Source organism: Gracilinanus agilis, chromosome 1, assembly GCF_016433145.1.
Source record: "Gracilinanus agilis isolate LMUSP501 chromosome 1, AgileGrace, whole genome shotgun sequence".
NCBI classification, from domain to species: domain Eukaryota; kingdom Metazoa; phylum Chordata; class Mammalia; order Didelphimorphia; family Didelphidae; genus Gracilinanus; species Gracilinanus agilis.
This window is the reverse complement of record NC_058130.1, coordinates 186,184,157-186,202,421: the sequence shown is the minus strand read 5'-3', so window position 1 is coordinate 186,202,421 and position 18,265 is coordinate 186,184,157.

Genomic DNA, 18,265 nt, shown 5'->3' with positions numbered 1-18,265 from the left:
ATCATTTCCTAGAGGAACCTTAGTATAAATATTCCCTGTTCCCTGAGGGGAAGTATAAAATATTAATCATTTAATTTCTCCAATTATTAATGATTGGGAGCATTTTTTCCCTATATGGCCATAGAGACCATCACTAGTGAGGATTTCCTCAGGAGAAAACTGCTTCTTCATAGCCAAAGGACTAATAAAGAAGAAAACTGGAGCATAGAAGTGTCTCAGTGGTTAAAATGTCAGGGAGGCCCTGGGTTCAAATCTGATCTCAGACACTTACTAGTTGTGTGATTCTGGGCAAGCCCAATTGCTTAGCCCTTACTGCTCTTCTGATTTGGGATTGATACTTGTATGAATCCTAAGGTAAGAAGCTAAGGGTTTTTTTTAATAAATTAATTTTTTAAAAAGGAACACTACCCACTTCACTACAGAAAGATTATAGATTAATATACAGAATGAGAAATTTGATTTTGGATGTGGCCAATGTAGGACTTTGTTTTGCTTGACTGTGCTTAAATAATATAGAGGTTCTGTATTTCTTCCTTCCTTCCTTCCTTCCTTCCTTCCTTCCTTCCTTCCTTCCTTCCTTCCTTCCTTCCTTCCTCCCTTCCTTCTTTCTTTCATTTCTTTCTTTCTATTTTTAAATATGTTGGGGAGATATAGGAAGGAGAAAAAATGAATACTTATTAATTTCTGAAGTATAATAATAATTTAAATTTAAAAACCTTTCTGAGACCTTAATCATCTTTAAAAATGAAGACAATAATATACTACCTGCTTTTTTAAGGCTTAAATGAAATCATGCATGTAAAGTGCTTTGCACACTATAAAGCCCTAAATGTTAATTATCCCTGTGTTCCTTCAGATTTTATTTCAGAACTGCCTCCATTAGGAGGTCTTTTCTGATCCAAGTTGATGCCAATGTCCACCAACCTTTATCATCCCATATTTACTTTGTATGGAGCTTTCCTCACCTTATTAGAACAATTGGTTCTTGAAAAAGGCTTGCCAAACCTTGAGTACTCTGAGATCTAACAATATAACTACAAAAATTACTTCATTTTCACTACATTGCTCCCAAGGGAAGCAAAACTCAAATAATCGTTCTAAATGATCTCCTCAGCTAAAGGATGGATATTAATTGAAACTAGCCTAGCATAACTCAAAATAGAGGTGTACCAGAATATGATAGTAATATATATATTTCCACTATAAAGTGTGAACTCAACAAAGTAAGAAATTATTTATTTTTGTCTTTTTATGTTCGTCTGGCACACAGATTCTCAATAAATGTTTATTGATTAATTATCTTATTACCATTGTCATCATCATATTATTATTCCTGTGATATTCTTGATTTTTTGTTTTTAATCCAAATGAATTTTGAAATCACAAAGAGTAAGATGAGCAGAACCAAGAGAACACTATATAGAGCAACAGAAATATTGTTCAAAGAATGACTTGTATAGGTCCTCCTCCAGAGAAAGAACTGATAAATAGAAATAAGTAAGACAATTTTATATATACACGTATCTTTTTGTCAAATGATGCCTTCTCTAATGGAAGGAGGGAGGAGAAGAATGGCGAGTTTACTGGGTATTTTAATGTAACAAATAAAATAATTTTAATTTTAAAACACTATTATTCTCCTCTTAATGCCAGGGTGGGGCTTGGGTTAAGGATGGGTACAGATCATGATGATGATACCATCTGCTGGGAGCTGCCCAGAACTACAGGAGGAATTGAGGAACTGAGAAAAAACATCTAATAGGAAATCTATTGCAAATACTTACTGAATGGCTTCAAGAATGAGTCTGAAGAGTGAGTGGATTAGGAGCAGAAGTGTCCTGAGTCGTCGTGGCTCATTATTCGTTGCTGGTATTTACCATGAGCTGTGTTTTACACTAAAAAAATATTTTTTCAAAATAGAAGCTTGTAATTTGTATTTTCAAAGCAAGTTAATACACATGGAATGGTATCGTTTTCTTAATGTCCCTGATTTTCCAGATGGGAACAAAAGGGTCAGAGAGGTAGAAATCCTTAGTTGATATACCTGGGCACTTTGTGTGTGAGCGTTTTATACAAGAGTAACATGTAACCTTTAAAACACTAACTGGGTGTATGTTTCCTGACCACTTACAAATGGATACCAGAGGATTATAACTAGAAATGGAAGAGAACTTAGAGATCATCTTTGTCCAGTTCCAAATCCATTATCTTCCCATTACAATTAGTTAACAGGCATCTATTAAGTGCTTACTATCTTCCAGGCAGCAAGGTGGGGCAGTGGATAGAGTACCCTGCCTCGAGTCAAGAAGATTCATCTCCGTGAATTCAAATTTGGCCCCAGACACTTACTTACTATGTGACCCTGGGCAAGTCACTTAACTCTATTTGCCTCAATTTCCTCATCTGTCAAATGAGCCAGAAAAGGAATGGTAAACCACTCCAGAATCTTTGCCAAGAAAACACCAAAAGGAGTCACACATGACTAAAAAAACTACTGAAAAACAATGTTTCAAACCTCTTGTTAAGTGTCAGGAACACAAAAACACTCTATTATACTACCTTTATTATTTCATCTTTCTTTCATTCTGGATTGACTCATACGTGATTGTATTAACACCCAGACCAATATGCGCAGTGCATGTGCCCATTAGCTCCATTTAGATGCCCATCATTCAGAAACTTGTAACTGTAATTCCTTCTCTTAATGTGCAGGTTATTGTTCTCCATGAAGATGTTTCTTCAGCTTAATTTGCCTAACAACATACAGATTAAGAAGCCAGTCTGGCAGTGACATAATGCACCTAATACACCCACATACAATATATTTTCCATATTGCCAGCCCTTTCTAGGTTTCTCTTTCAGCCTTGAACATCATCACTTTCAATTGAACCCAGATTGAAAATGTGTCTGCCAACAAAACAAACAAAATTAAAACATATGCCCCTACTTCATATTCTTTGGCCTCATACAGAGAAGATCTGAAATTCCAAAATGCCATTTAACTCAAGGAGAGGCAGTAGGGCACAATGAATAAAAAATGAACCTTGGAACCAGAAGGGGTCAAACGTTGGGGTCAAACCCTGCCAATGACTAAGTCTGAGTCGACTCTCTGTGTTCGAGTGGCATTTTAAGACCATTAGATCTTAGAGAATATGCTAACCTGCATAGGGAGAGGAAGTTTCCTATCAAAATGAAACAATAGGGCCAGTCTGTATATTACCCAAATCCATTCCATGTATTCCAGAAGTGAGAAAATATTTTTCTGTTGATCATCATTAAGACACAAAGAAACAAAAACAGTACCCCAATCAAGCAAAGAACAACTCAGTGAAGTTTTTAAAAATCTTTATGAGGACACTATAAACTGACGTGTTTTTAAAAATTAAGAAACAGCGAATAGAAAATGGTATTACAAGGAGAAAAAATGCACGTACCCTATCAAATGAGAGAGAAGCAAAAATACAGATAGATGAAAAATAAAACAATAGAAGTAGGGGGGAAAATCATGGAGAGAAAAAAGAGGAGGTCATGAGAAGAAGTAGAGTACAATGAATCCCACCCCCCCCACACACAATAGATTTGGAGTTAGAGAACTGTGTTTAAATGTCATTCCTGTCTCTTAATACTTGTGAGATCATGGGAAAAATAAGTTCTGAGGATCCTAGTTTCCTCTTCTATAAAGTGAAGTTGTGAGCCTAAGATGGTGTCTAAGATCCCTTCCAGAATGAAATCTAGGTTTCTGTGATTTTTAAAAAAAGTGTAGAGGGAGAAAAATCTCAGCAGATTCCATTTGAAATATATTAATAAATTTCTTGTTTCTCTCCTGGTTATTTTCTTGGATTGCAACTTCTGACTTCTTCATTAACTGACTAACCACTATTCATTCATACCTTTTCAGCTACTAATCCTGATTCTTAACTTTGAGAAATTGCTGTAAATGATTCCATCATCATTATTTTAAAAAAAAACCATTATTTTCCAACTTAGAATAAATATTGTATATTGGTTCCAAAGCAGAACAGTGGTAAGGGCTAGACAATGGGGGGTTAAGTGACTTTCCCAGGGTCAAACAGCTAGGAAGTGTCTGAATCCAGATTTGAACCCAGAACCTCCTTTCTCTAAGTCTGTCTGTCCAACCACTTAGCTATCTACCTGCCCGCTATGACCATTATTCTTTAAGCTACATTGGCAGGCACCAGAGAAACTTTATCCTCATTTGCTTGAAATTTCACAAACTTGGAAAGGGACTCAATTTTTATTTTTTGTCCTTTTTTAATTAAAATCAATTGCCATTCAAAAAAATAATTTACTCTTATAAATTAAGCATCTCTAGGTGGTACACTGATTAACACTGGATTTCAAAACAGGAAGACCTGAGTTCAAATCCACTCTCAGACTCAATTGTATGACACTAGACAAGTCACTTAACCTGTCTCAGCTTCATAATAGTATCCAGTTCCCAAGAGTACTGTGAGAAGAAAATGAGATAATATTTTTAAAAGCTTTATAAAAGAAAGCAAAGAAATAGGGAAAGGAACTAAATGTACAAAAAATATTTATGACATTTGGGAGGGGCAGAATTGGAATTTGAAGGGCTGCTCATCAATTGGGGAAGGACTTTATAAGTTGTGACATATTATTGTGATGGAGAATGTACTATTAGGAATGATAAGGGAGTGGTTTCAGAAAAAAATGTCAAGAACGATATAAACTTATGCAAAACGAAGTGAGAAGAACTGGGAGATTATTGTGCACAGTAACAGCAATGTTGTAATGATGATTAACTGTGAAAGACTTGACTACTCTGACAAATACAGTGATCTAAGACAATTCCAAAGGACTCATGATGAAAAAATGTTTTCCTTTTCCAGAGAGAGAACTAATGAGTTCAAACTGAAGTATTCTTTTCTTGCCTTCTTTGTTTTTATTTTTGCAATATGGCTAATATGGAAGTGGATTTTACATGATCTCACATGTATAATTGATCATATTTTTTGGTTTCTCTGTGGGTAGTGGAGGGGTGAAATAGAGGGAAAGAATCTGGAAGTCAAATTTTTTAAAGTGTTAAATTAATATATAAACATTTTAAAAATTGTTGTAATCCATAAAGTACTACATAAATGCTAGCCATTATTCTTTTTATTATTATTGAAAACTGTACATTTTAATCTATAGAATTCTGAGTAAAGAGAATGCTTTATCCTCTCTCTCCTTTTTAGTCTTATGCTACTTTTCTCAATAGAAATCTTCTTAATAAAGTTCCCTAATGTGTTCCAACTTAGATTTTCTCAGTTTTTAGCTTTGGATTGGGGGTCTTTCCTCTTTCCCCTGCCTAACTCAATTCTATCCATCCTTCGAGTTCCAACCCCAGTTCCATTTTCTCCATGAAACCCTCCCTAAACTCTTCTAGTCCATGTATATTTTCCTCTTCTCTGAATTCCTCTTATACTCATTGGCTATATAACTTATTTAGTCTATATTATGTTGCCTTGCATGCTTAATTATCTTTCCATGTTTATAAATACGACAGCAAAGTTTTTCTCCAGTCAAAAAATAGCACTCAATTTGGGCCATTTTATTGTTTACAGGTATACATAATTAAGGCTGAATGAGGGCAGGTTGGGTTAATAACATTACTTTGCCTCCTTATTTTGCTTTTTGTCTTGGCTCAAACTCATTGGAACTTAGTCAGTTAAGTCAGAGAGCTGTTTGGGACAAAGGGGTATGGTATCCATTTTCCATCAAACAGGTAGGGTGGTGGTAAAAGAAATAAGTTAATCTTAGTCTGGGGTGCAGCCTGGGTTTTGTTCAGGGAGAATGGAGGCTATGTTCTGGATATTACTATAGAGCTGTTATAAGCTGCCCTTATAAGGGAGAGGCGATCTAGTTATAAAACTGAGACTGACTAGCGTTCTGCTTCACTGGAAGGCACGATATATATGGTTGGCACATGGCCAGCCTGAAGTGAAGCCCAGGGATTTTTAATAGGGAGAAATGAACACAAGACCAGGAGAATGTCTTGCCCAGTGGAGAGCCTAAAAATCCTTAAAGGAATGAGAGATATGGAGACCAGCAGAGACCTAACACCTAGTGAAGGGAGAAGCAGATATGACATAATGCCCAGTAACAGAGAGCAGAACCCAAGACATAAAAATGACAATTAGAAGACACTAGAGACTCTGTAGCATGGGAAGAATGGATGAAATACTCCTCAGAAATGTGCCTCAAGAGGATAATGAGGTGGCTCAGTAAATTGAGAGCTAGACCTGGAGATGGGAGGTCCTGGGTTCAAATATGACCTCAGAAACTTTCTGGGCAAGTCACTTAACCCCCATTCCCTAGCCCTTATCACTCTTCTGCCTTAGAACCAATACATAGTATTGTAAAAAGGAATCCTTTATTCCTTTTTTAATTTAATGGTGAACCTGGAGGTCCTCTTACCATAGAGATAGGTAGGGATTAACCAGCCCACAGGGACAGGAAGTAGAAGCCATAGAGAGAGACAGGAAGGGGGAACCATAGAGATAGGAAGTGAAATAGGAAAGGGTATAAAAAGGTGCCAGTGTCAGTTGCTGACAGTTAGGCTGGCAGTTGCAGGGAAGTTGACTGCTGAGAGTGTGTTGGGTTAGTGGTTAGAGTTTAGTTGCTGGAATATAAAGGTGGGCTTGAAATTACTGAAAGGGTTTTTTGGCTTTAGCCTTGAGAGGGCTTTTTGGCTTTTGGGTTTTGGGCTTTTGGTTTGGGCTGTTAGGTTTTTTTTTCTTTCTTGAACTTTTTGTAAAGTAGCTGGTCTTTGTTGACAGACCTAATTGGGGTTGGATTAAACACTGATTGGGTGGATCTTGATTGGGCTGGATTGAGTTGGAACATTGTGGGGTGGTTGTTATTAGCAGTAGTAATAGGCAGTTTTAGGTAGTAATTATAGGTATAGGATAACTAGTATAGACATCAGGAAATTTCTTTATCTACCTCTTTCCTATATTTCTCTCCTTTACTACATTCATTTTACTATATTCTTTTACTATCTCTATTTTAATTAAACTAAATTGTTAATTGTTAAAAGCTGCTAGAAGTTTTATTTTGCTCTGCCATAAAAGGAATAATATTAATTTATAACTCTACTGTATTCTCATTAAAACTTAAATTATTAAAAGCTGCTCTCTTATTTTGTCAAACTCCTAATTTAACCATTATAGTATTCATTCTGAGATGGAAAGTAAAGGTTTCAAAAAAGAAAAGAATGCTTGTGCTCTTTACATGTGTATCTCTACACAAATAGCCACTCTGATCACACTTGTTCCATACATATATGGCCCCATGGAAGAACTTTCTTCATGCCAATTCTTCACACATTTTTGCATGTGTATCTTTGGTAAAGTAGGCATCAGGTTTATGGGTAGAATGTTCTATGATATAAGACAAGGAAAAGTAATAGGCTTCTCTATGGAATATAGGGAGGGGTTCTTCTTTTTAAAACCCTTACCCTATCTTAGAATCAATACTAAGAATTGGTTCCAAAGTAGAACAGCCGTAAGGGCTAGGCAGTGGGGGTTGAGTGGCTTGCCCGAGGTCACACAACTAGGAAATGTCTGAGACAAGATTTGAACTCAGGACCTCCTGTCTCTAGGCCTACTAGCTGCCTCTGGTTACCAAGCTTCCTATATCTCTATAGTTTCATTGGCTTTAGACCTAAAAGGGAGCATAGAGACCATCTAGGTCACGTCCTTTGTTTACAGATGAAAAACTAAAGTTCAAATGGGTTAAGTTAGTTCCATCTCATGTCTCAGACAAGAGCCAAAGAGGCATCAGAATTTGAACACAGGTCTGTTGATTCTAAAACCAGTGCTCTTCAGCATCAAAGGAACTTCTTTTTTTTTTTTCAAACAAGTAATTTGAATAAAGTTAACCAAATCCATCTGGGCTGCATATTACTTTTTTTCTGAATGGAAACTGAGCAAAACTATTTCCTATATTTCATCTATAGCTTTAGAGGAGAACCAGTTCTTGTATTCTACAGTGGCTTCTGAAAAATAGCACCTTCACTTTTTGGTGCTTTTCATCATTTTCCTGTTGTTTGAATAGACTTTCCCACAAGTGTCTCCTTTACACAAGTGAGGCTTCAATCTTTTTATCCCTATGAGCACCCCCACAAGCCTTGCATTGACCAGGAACTGCAGAGGGCCTTTTCCCTGAAACTTGGAATTTTTCTTTGAGGACTGGGCTAGTTATAATCTGGTTGCTCATGGTGTCAGCAGGAGGTAGTTGAAGCTGGTGGAACATGGAGGGGAAACTTCCAAAGGCAGCATTTGTCAAATGTTTCTCCCCTTGTAGATCAAAATTTATTTTTAAAAAATCATCACTGCATAATAAAAAGGGCAACTGACTAAATAATTAAAAATGCAAAAACTCCTTCTACTTTCTCAGCACCAGTGCAACTGATTGCATGTAGAATCCTGTTTTACCAAAAACCCTAGATGGAGATCTGATATGAATTTAGGCCCTGTCATGTGGGAAGGAAAGAAAAATCTAATGAAGATGATGTGTGGACAAACATCTGTAAATATTTTCCATTTCCACAGGGAAATCCTTGGAGAAGAATTTGATCTAATTCTTTTTGAGATTTTCAACACTGCTAAAACACAAAGAATAAGCCAAACACTAAAGCCACAAGACAAATGAGATTACTCTTGCAACATTAATGTTGAGGCAGTAAAATAAATCACAGTCACTTGGGATTGGTTTTGATGTGGAGACTCATCCTCACTTGGGGACTAATTCACTGTAAAAGTTTGTCTGACTTTTATGTCATATGAAGCCACAGGAACTCTGAAAAAATAATTTCTTACAGGCTTCCTAAGTATAGCTATGAGACATATAGACAGAGCTAATTTGACCTTAGGGAGCTTGAAAAAGATATGACATCCCTAAGCACATATATTCCAATCATTTGCTTGACTATTAACTTCTGAGCCAAGGTTAACATTTGATTTATTGGTTCTCCTACTCACTTGTGACAATGATCAGTAAATGGTACCAGATGGTCGAAGAGAAGTGTGAATTAGGTAGACACCAAGAAGAGTCTCAAAGAAAACCCTTGGGCTGCCACAAATGCAAATAACAATATTCAGGGTTCAGGAAATGGATTTACTTAGGTAAATGAAATTAAAGTAGGATTTTTGGTTAGTTATTTTGGCACTTAATCAGCCGTGTGACTTTGGACAAGACATTTAATCTCCTATCCCTTAAACAACTATCTAAGATTTACCTAAGACATAAAAGGTATATAGGTTATAGAAGGGGTATATATGTAGGAGTGTACAGGGTGTGCATGAAAGACTAGCACCTCTAATGTGAGGGCTTGCCAAGCCCTTTTCAGGGCTGCTCATCCAGCTTTGGTGTCCACCTGTCACCCAACTCTCACCTGTGGCTCCAAAAAGTTGACCACATCCTGGTAAAATTGTCTCACTAGACTGGCTACACCACGTGGAGGGTGTCAGAGAGAACTCAAACCAATGGAGGAGTTAGAGGGGATGTCTATCCCAAACATTTGAAGACTTCTCCCAAAAAAATGGATGGATGAGAACAATTTGTTCTAACAACCATGAAGGTGGCTGAAGCTGGCACAGTAGAGTACTTAGAGCTTGGTCAGACATCAACAATGCCAAGGTCATCCACTTCATCTCAGGTCACATAAGCATCTAAAATGTGGTCTCTACTAACTGTTTGGACTTGTCATACATAATTTACTTTTAAAAAATTACCCAAATATTAGATCTTCAGTTTGAAAAACTCTCAAGGAGCTAGATTGCAAACTCCTAAAGCTTATGGGATTGTTTTAGTTTTTTCTTAGTATTCCCAGTAACTAACACAGTATCTGAAATCTAGTAGCCACCTCTCAAATGTGTTGATTGAAAAAAAGAAAAAGAAAGAAGGTCACAACCCATCTATGACTTAGTTATTGGTCATCCTTCATTTTGAAGAGGAACAATAATGTTGTAAGTTGATGTCTTGACTTGCATGTGAAATGGATTTAAGTGACCAAGAGCATGACAAAAGGCAGTGGCTGAAAGATGAACATTTCAGAACTGTATTTGGTTTAGAAAAAAGAAGCCAACAAACTCCTTTACTTTGAGTTTACCTCCATCTCTTTCCCTTTCCCACTCACCCAAATAGATCCAACTATTATAGATTTAGAGCTATTAAAGAACCTTTAAAAACATTTAATCCCATTTTAGAGAAAAGGAACTTGAGGATCAGAATTGTTAAAAACAATTTATCCAAAGTCACTAAACCACATATAGTGGTAGGGCATGGGGAATACAGAATTAAGAGAAAAACAATTAAAAAGAAATATACTGTTAATAATAAGCAGTAGTTTAAATATAATATCAAGTTACATAGATCGAATCAGAAATCTCTTAAATAGTTTCTGGAAACTTTTCCCAATGACACAAAAGGTCATTTGGACTCAATAGAGGTTAAATTCTTAATGTACACAAGGAAAAATTAGGAATTGGAGCCTTTGAGCTTAAAACCAGGTCAAATTAGTTCATGGATGAGGACAAATTGAGTCAATGAATTAAGGCAATACTTGGAAATACCCTGTTTCCTCCTGGCAGAATATAATTAGCATAAAGCTTAGGCATAAAGGAAAAAAATGTGGCTATGTATGTTAAGAAATTTACTTATTTACTTATTTTTTCCCAGGGGCAGCTGGGTAGCTCAGTGGAGTGAGAGTCAGGCCTAGAGACAGGAGGTCCTAGGTTCAAACCCGGCCTCAGCCACTTCCCAGCTGTGTGACCCTGGGCAAGTCACTTGACCCCCATTGCCCACCCTTACCAATCTTCCACCTATGAGACAATACACCGAAGTACAAGGGTTTAAAAAAAAAAGAAAAAGAAATTTACTGGCATCCTGATGTCAAAGTTTATTGAAAAGAACGTGTTTAGGGCAATTAACACTTATGCAATATCGATCTTAACATATACTTTTAGAACATTACTATTCTTAAAATGAATTACTGGGGGCAGCTGGGTGGCTCAATGGATTGAGAGCCAGGCCTAAAGGTGGGAAGTCTTGGGTTCAAATCTGGCTTCAGGCACTTTCTAGCCATGTGACCCTGGACAAGTCACTGAATCCCCATTGCCTATCCCTTATTGCTCTTCTGCTTTAGAACCAATACACAGTATTGATTCTAAGATGGAAGGTAAGGGTTTAAAAAAAATTAATAAAATTAATTACTAAGCGACTTAGAAAGTATCCAAACCAAAACCCAATCAAAATTCATGAAATTTATTAGGGCTCATCACCCAAAAGCAGCTAATGAAATATTAACGATTCAACTAAAAGGGTGAAGAGAATTGAAAATGTTCTTATTGCATATGTTAAATAAATTTAAAACTAACATATTTCTTTTCTTCTTTTTTCTTTAAACCCTTACCTTTTGTCTTGGAATCAATACCGTGTGTTGGTTCTAAGGCAAAAGAGCAGTAAGGGCTAAGATAGTTATAAAAGTGAAAGAATTCATGATAGAGAGGTAGGAGTGCAAGATTAGGACTTTGTTACCAGAAGTTATAGTCGGTTATTCTTAAGGACTCTAACTCTGTTGATTGATACAGATTATTCAAAGAAAACAAAAGAATTTATTCAAAATATGACCACAGGTTGCAAAAATGTATCACCTTCCAAATACCTAGAAACAGATGATCGATCGGGTGGCCATAATTAAATAATATAATATCATATTTTTATGGACTCAAAAATCACAAATCCTCATATTACAAATAGAAACACCAAAATAGCCTAATAAATTTCATAAATAAAATGTATTTGAACCAGAACATTATCATACACAAAACTGTTGCAAACTATAGCAGTGTGTGGAATTTTAACCAATAAAAAGAAGCTATTTCTCATATATTAGATTTATTAATAAGGGCATGTGATCTATTAATAAAGGATGAATTAATAACACATAACTGTGTGTGGAAAGACCTTGTATAGAAAGCTGATAAATATGAATAAACTTTATAAAAATTTGCTTAACTACTCATACATGTACCTGTGATGCCCATGTAGACCTAAACAAGTCCTTTGTGTTAATAATGCTAACTTGGAAGCCTTTGGAGGCTTCTCTACTTTCTCTACTAAGAGAATGAATGATGGTCACCAGAAACCATTTTTATCCCAACAAAGGGCTGATTAACAGTCTTCCATACACTTACTATATTCACTTACTGAATGTGTTGGTCCTTAAATGGAATGTTTGCTTAGAAATTCAGATACACTACACTTACAGGGACAAAATCTAAATATATAGAATTATCTTCTTACATTGTGGTTTCTATATATCACTGATTGGCATGAGAAATTAAATGGGAATTTAGGGGGAAATTTTTGCAGAAGTCACAGACAATATGCAAAGTCCAGCAGATGGCACAGAAAAAGTTTTAAAAACTCAGAAATGTATACAACCCAATATTTACAATAAAGTACTGTGAACCCCCCATAAAAGAAAAAGAAAAAAAATCTAGACTTCTCTATTATGAAGCAAGGGCCAAAGACTTTCAATATTGCGGGGGCACTGTACCCCTAATCCCTGCAATGTGGAAGGGATAAATGTATATACATACACATGTATGTATGGATCCATGTGCATATACACATGCATACTTATATGTAAATAATAACAATAGCTAATATATAGCACTTACTATGCACCACACATTGTGTCATGTTCTTTACAATTATTATCTCATTAGCTCTCACAAGAACCCTAGGATATAGATGCTATTATTATCCACGTTTTACAGGAAAGAAAACTGAAGGTAAGAGACTTGCTCAGGGCCACACAGTTTTGTAAGTGTCTGAGACAGGATTTAAACAGTCTTCCTGACTCCAGACCCAGAGCTCTATCCATTGTGCCCCCAAATAGACAGGCAATGCTCCACTGACATAACTTGACCAAGACCAAATTGGATGCTACTTGCCTTAGATGAATAAGTAGTGTTAGCTAATTATAACTGGCGCTATCATATAGCCTTAAAGTTTGCAAAGCACTTCATACAAATTATCTCCTGAGAACTTAAAAAGGATACTGTGACGTAGATTGCTACATGTATTTATCCTCATTTTAGAGATTAGTTTAACAGCCTCAGAACAGTTAAGTGACTTCTCTGTAGTCAAATGTAAAGGTGAGATTTGAAATAATCAAGCAGCTACAGTCCCACAATAGACACAGAGGTTTGGTTTCATTGCTATCTTTCCTGTTTCTTACATCAAATTCAATCTTTGTATCAGTTTTTAATTCTAAGGCTTACAAAATTAGCACTTTTTCTATAATAACTTCCTTTGTAATATTCATGCTCCTATAAATACATTAAAATAGAATCCTCAGATGTCCTTCAATTAATTTTGCTAATCTCCAAAGCTTCAGTCCTGCTTCTTTATATATTTTCAGTCTTAGACCATCAATTAACATCAATGTTAAATCTATTTCTAAGAGAGGTAATGAGCATGTTGCATGCTGACCCCTTGATGTTCTCATCCCTTTGAGTTTTATGTGCTAGCCAGGCTATAACAGAACTTCACATCCTGGCTTCCTTTCACAGATTGTCACCTTCATTCCACAACATACCCGACTGATAGCTATGTCTTTGGATGAGGACTCCAAGGAAAGTTACTTAACAATGATGAATAAGGCAATGTTTGAAAGCCCTAGCAAGAAAGACAAGGACATTAAAGAATCCATGATTGATTTCACTGTAGTATTTACAGAGAAAGGTGAAATGGAAGAAAAGCAGACAGAGAAAGTGTGAGATGATTAAGAGGTCCAAGATATCTCCTGAAAGAGATAATGCATAATGTCATGATAAGACTTTTCCTAAAAACCTAATAAATTGTTCATTGGCATTATCTTCCACAAGCTATTATTTGTTGAGAATATTAAACCAATTACTTAGTAAAACTTTTGTTTTTTGAACATCAGAAAGTTAAATATTTTACTAACCACCAAAGAACATATAGGTAATATCTACGTATAGATATGTATAGATATATTTACCAATGAACTATTGAAAAAGAAGCTATTATTAAGATACATTTGTAGGAGCCAATAAAGTTTTATTCTTAAATTTAAAAGTCATGTGACAAACACAGACCAAATAAAAAACATTCCCAAAATGTTATTGCAGTTTTATCTTAAGCAGGTTTAAGATAAAATTGCATTGATTTTAGGGATGCCCTATATTTCTGTAATATCTAAGAAGTGGGTAGGTTAATAAGACTGTCTTTGGATAATGTAACATCAAAAGGAAATTAAAAAAATAATAATTCCAAGCCTTCTCATACGAGAGCACTCTGCTGTCAAAAACTAAGTTCCAAAAAGAAAAGCCATTTGGAATAAAATAAAACCACATATTTCAAAGGAGAATGTTTGGCTTTCAATCTGCACTTTCAAATTTAATGCACAGAATAAATCCCCTGGAAATATGTCAGATATTCTTGTCTGCATTATAGACAGTGTCTATTTTTAAAATAAATTTCAATTTTTTACTTCTGCTCAGGAGCTTCTGTTTGTAGCATATGCAATCAGGACTAGCTAACAAGTAAAATGAGGATTAAGAGTCTTTTTTTTTTAAGTTCATACTTCTGGAATCAGAAAATTAGAGGATCAGCTAGTTCGACTATTATTTTTACCTATTAGGAACTGAATTACAAAAGCTAAATAACTAGCCTATGTTTTCTAAAGGTCACCAGTGAAAGAACTGGGATTCAAACTTGTGCCCTTTGACTCCAAAAGCATCCCTTTTCACGCTATCACACCATCGCCTTTAGAAACTAATTAGTCCAACTCCTATATGAAGAGAAATTCACTCTATAACAATCTGGCAATTAACTAGCCAACCTCCACTTAAAGACATACAAGGATGGAGAACCTTCTAAGAAACTCATTTCGTTTTTGGACAGCTCAATTAGTTATCATGTTGTTCCTTATGTCAAGTCAAAAGCTGCCTCTACAACTTCCACTAATTCCTTCTAGTCCTGGCAAAACATACGAACGTTCCTTTAATTCACATGACAGTCCTTCAAATTATTGAAGATGTAGAAAAAAACTGTAACAAAGTTCATTGGGAAGAACAAAAGATCAAGAATATCAAGGGAAATAATGGAAAAAAAAAAACAAAAACGTCAGGAAGATGGCCTAGCAGTACCAGATATTAAATTATACTATAAAGCAGTAGTCATCAAAACAATATGGTACTGGCTAGAGACAGAAGGGAGGATCAGTGGAATAAACTTGGGGTAAGTGATGTCAGCAAGACAGTCTATGATAAACCTAATGAGCCCAACTTTTGGGACAAAAATCCACTATTTGACAAAAACTGCTGGGAAAATTGGAAAACAATATGGGAGAGATTAGGTTTAGATCAACATCTCAAACCCTACACCAAGATAAATTCAGAATGGGTGAAAGACTTGAATATAAAGAAGGAAACTGTAAGTAAATTAAGTGAACACAGAATAGTATACTTGTCAGATCTCTGGGAAAGGAAAGACTTTAAAACCAAGCAATAGTTAGAAAAAATTACAAAATGTAAAATAAATAATTTTGATTATATTAAATTAAAAAGTTTTTGTACAAACAAAAACAATGCAACCAAAATCAGAAGGGAAACAACAAACTGGGAAAAAATCTTTACAACAAAAAACTCTGACAGAGATCTAATTACTCAAATATACAAGGAGCTAAATCAATTGTATAAAAAATCAAGCCATTCCCCAATTGATAAATGGGCAAGAGATATGAATAGGCAATTTTCAGATAAAGAAATCAAAACTATCAATCAGCACATGAGAAAGTGTTCTAAATCTCTAATAATCAGAGAAATGCAAATCAAAACAACTCTGAGATATCACCTCATACCTAGCAGATTGGCTAAAATGATAGCAGGGGAGAGTAATAAATGTTGGAGGCAAAATTGGGACATTAATGTATTGCTGGTGGATAAAAGACTGTCTGCCCTTTGATCCAGCCATACCATTGCTAGGTTTGTACCCCAAAGAGATCATAGATAAAAAGACTTATACAAAAATATTTATAGCTATACTTTTTGTGGTGGCAAAAAACTGGAGAACGAGGGATACCCTTCAATTGGGGAATGGCTGAACAAATTGTGGTATATGTTGGTGATGGAATACTATTGTGCTCATAGGAATAATAAACTGGAGGAATTCCATGTGAACTGGAAAGACCTCCAGGAATTGATGCAGAGTGAAAGGAGCAGAGCAGACAGAGACTGATACACTGTGGTAAAATTGAATATAATGGACTTTTGTACTAGCAGCAATGCAATGACCCAGGACAACTCTGAGGGGTTTATGGAAAAGAACAGTACCCACATTCAGAGGAAGAACTACAGGAGTAGAAACACAGAAGAAAAACAACTGCTTGAACACATGGGTTGATGTGGACACAATGGGGATGTAGACTCGAAATGACCACACCAATGCAACTATCAATAATATAGAAATAAGTCTTGATTGATTACACATGTTAAAACCAGTGGGAATGTGCATTGGCTATGTGTGTGGGAGTGGGTTTGGGGAGGGGGCTTAAGGGGAAAATAAGAACATGAATCATGTAACCATGGAAAATTTTTCTAAAAAATGGATATTATGTCTTCTCTAGTTTTCTTTCCCAAGTATCTTTAACAAATCCTATGTAAAATAGGGACTTCAGGAGCAGCTAGTTAGCACAGTGGACAGAGTGCCAGGCCTGAAATCAGGAGGACCTGGGTTCAAATCTGATCTCAGACATTTCCTAGCTATATGATCTTGGGCAATATATATATATATATATATATATATATATATATATATATATATATATATATATATATATGATTACCAAGTCACTTAATCACAATTGCCCAGTTCTTCTTACTCTTCTCTCTTAGAATCAACACTTATACTTATGATTCTAAGACAGAAGGTAAGGATTAAAAAAAAAACAGAAACAAAAAAATGGATAGGCCTTCAAGCCTGTTCCTCATTCTGGTCATCTTCCATTGAGAAAGCTCCATTTTATTTTAAACAACCTTTCTGAAATGTGATGCCTATATGTAAAATCTATATCGTATTGCTTACTACCTCAGGGAGTGGAAGAGAGTAAGAAGAAAGAAGGGAAAGAATTTGAAACTCAAATTTTTAAAAATATGAATGTCAAAATATCTTTTTTACATGAGGAAAATAAAATACCATTAAAAAATAAAATAAAGAGGAATTTATGGGTCAACAACATATGGAATGTATTGTGAAATGCAAAATGGATCATCTTGAATAAATTGAATTAAAAATTTTGGAGAAATAAAATAAAATGCTACCAAGATTAGAAGGAAAGCAGAAAATTTGGGGGAAATTTATAGACTCTCTCAGATAGAGGTCTCATGTCTAAAATATATAGTAATCTTTGTCAAATTTATAAGAATAAGAGCCATCCCCCAATTGATAAGTGAGCAAAAAATATAAACAGACAATTTTCAGATAAAAAAATCAAAGCCATATATAAGTATATAAAATGTTCTAAATCATTACTGATTAGAGTAGTGATTTTCACTCTAAGTAGAGTAGGGATATCAATTCTGAGATATCACTTCATACCAATCAGACTGGCTAAAATGACAAAAGGGCAAAATGACAAAAGACACAAAGTGAAAGGGATGTGGAAAAACAGGGACACTAATGCACTGTTGGTAGAACTATGAACTGATCCAACCATTTTGGAGAGCATTTTAGAATTATACCCAGAGAATTAAAAAACTGTGTATACCCTTATACCAGCAATAAAATTTGCTGGATCTGATTCCAAAGGAGATGAGAGAAAGAGAAAAAGAACTCATTTCTTCCAAAATATTTATAGCAGCTCTCTTTGTGGTAATGCAGAATTAGAAACTGAGGGAATTACCATTAATTGAGAAATGGCTGAACAAATTGTAGAACATGATTATGATGGAATACATTGCATCATAAGAAACTATGAACAAACTGATTTTATTTTTTTTTAATTTTATTTTTTTTATATTTTAAACCCTTAACTTCTGTGTATTGACTTATAGGTGGAAGAGTGGTAAGGGTAGGCAATGGGGGTCAAGTGACCTGCCCAGGGTCACACAGCTGGGAAGTGTCTGAGGCTGGATTTGAACCTAGGACCTTCCGTCTCTAGGCCTGGCTCTCAATCCACTGAGCTACCCAGCTGCTCCCAAC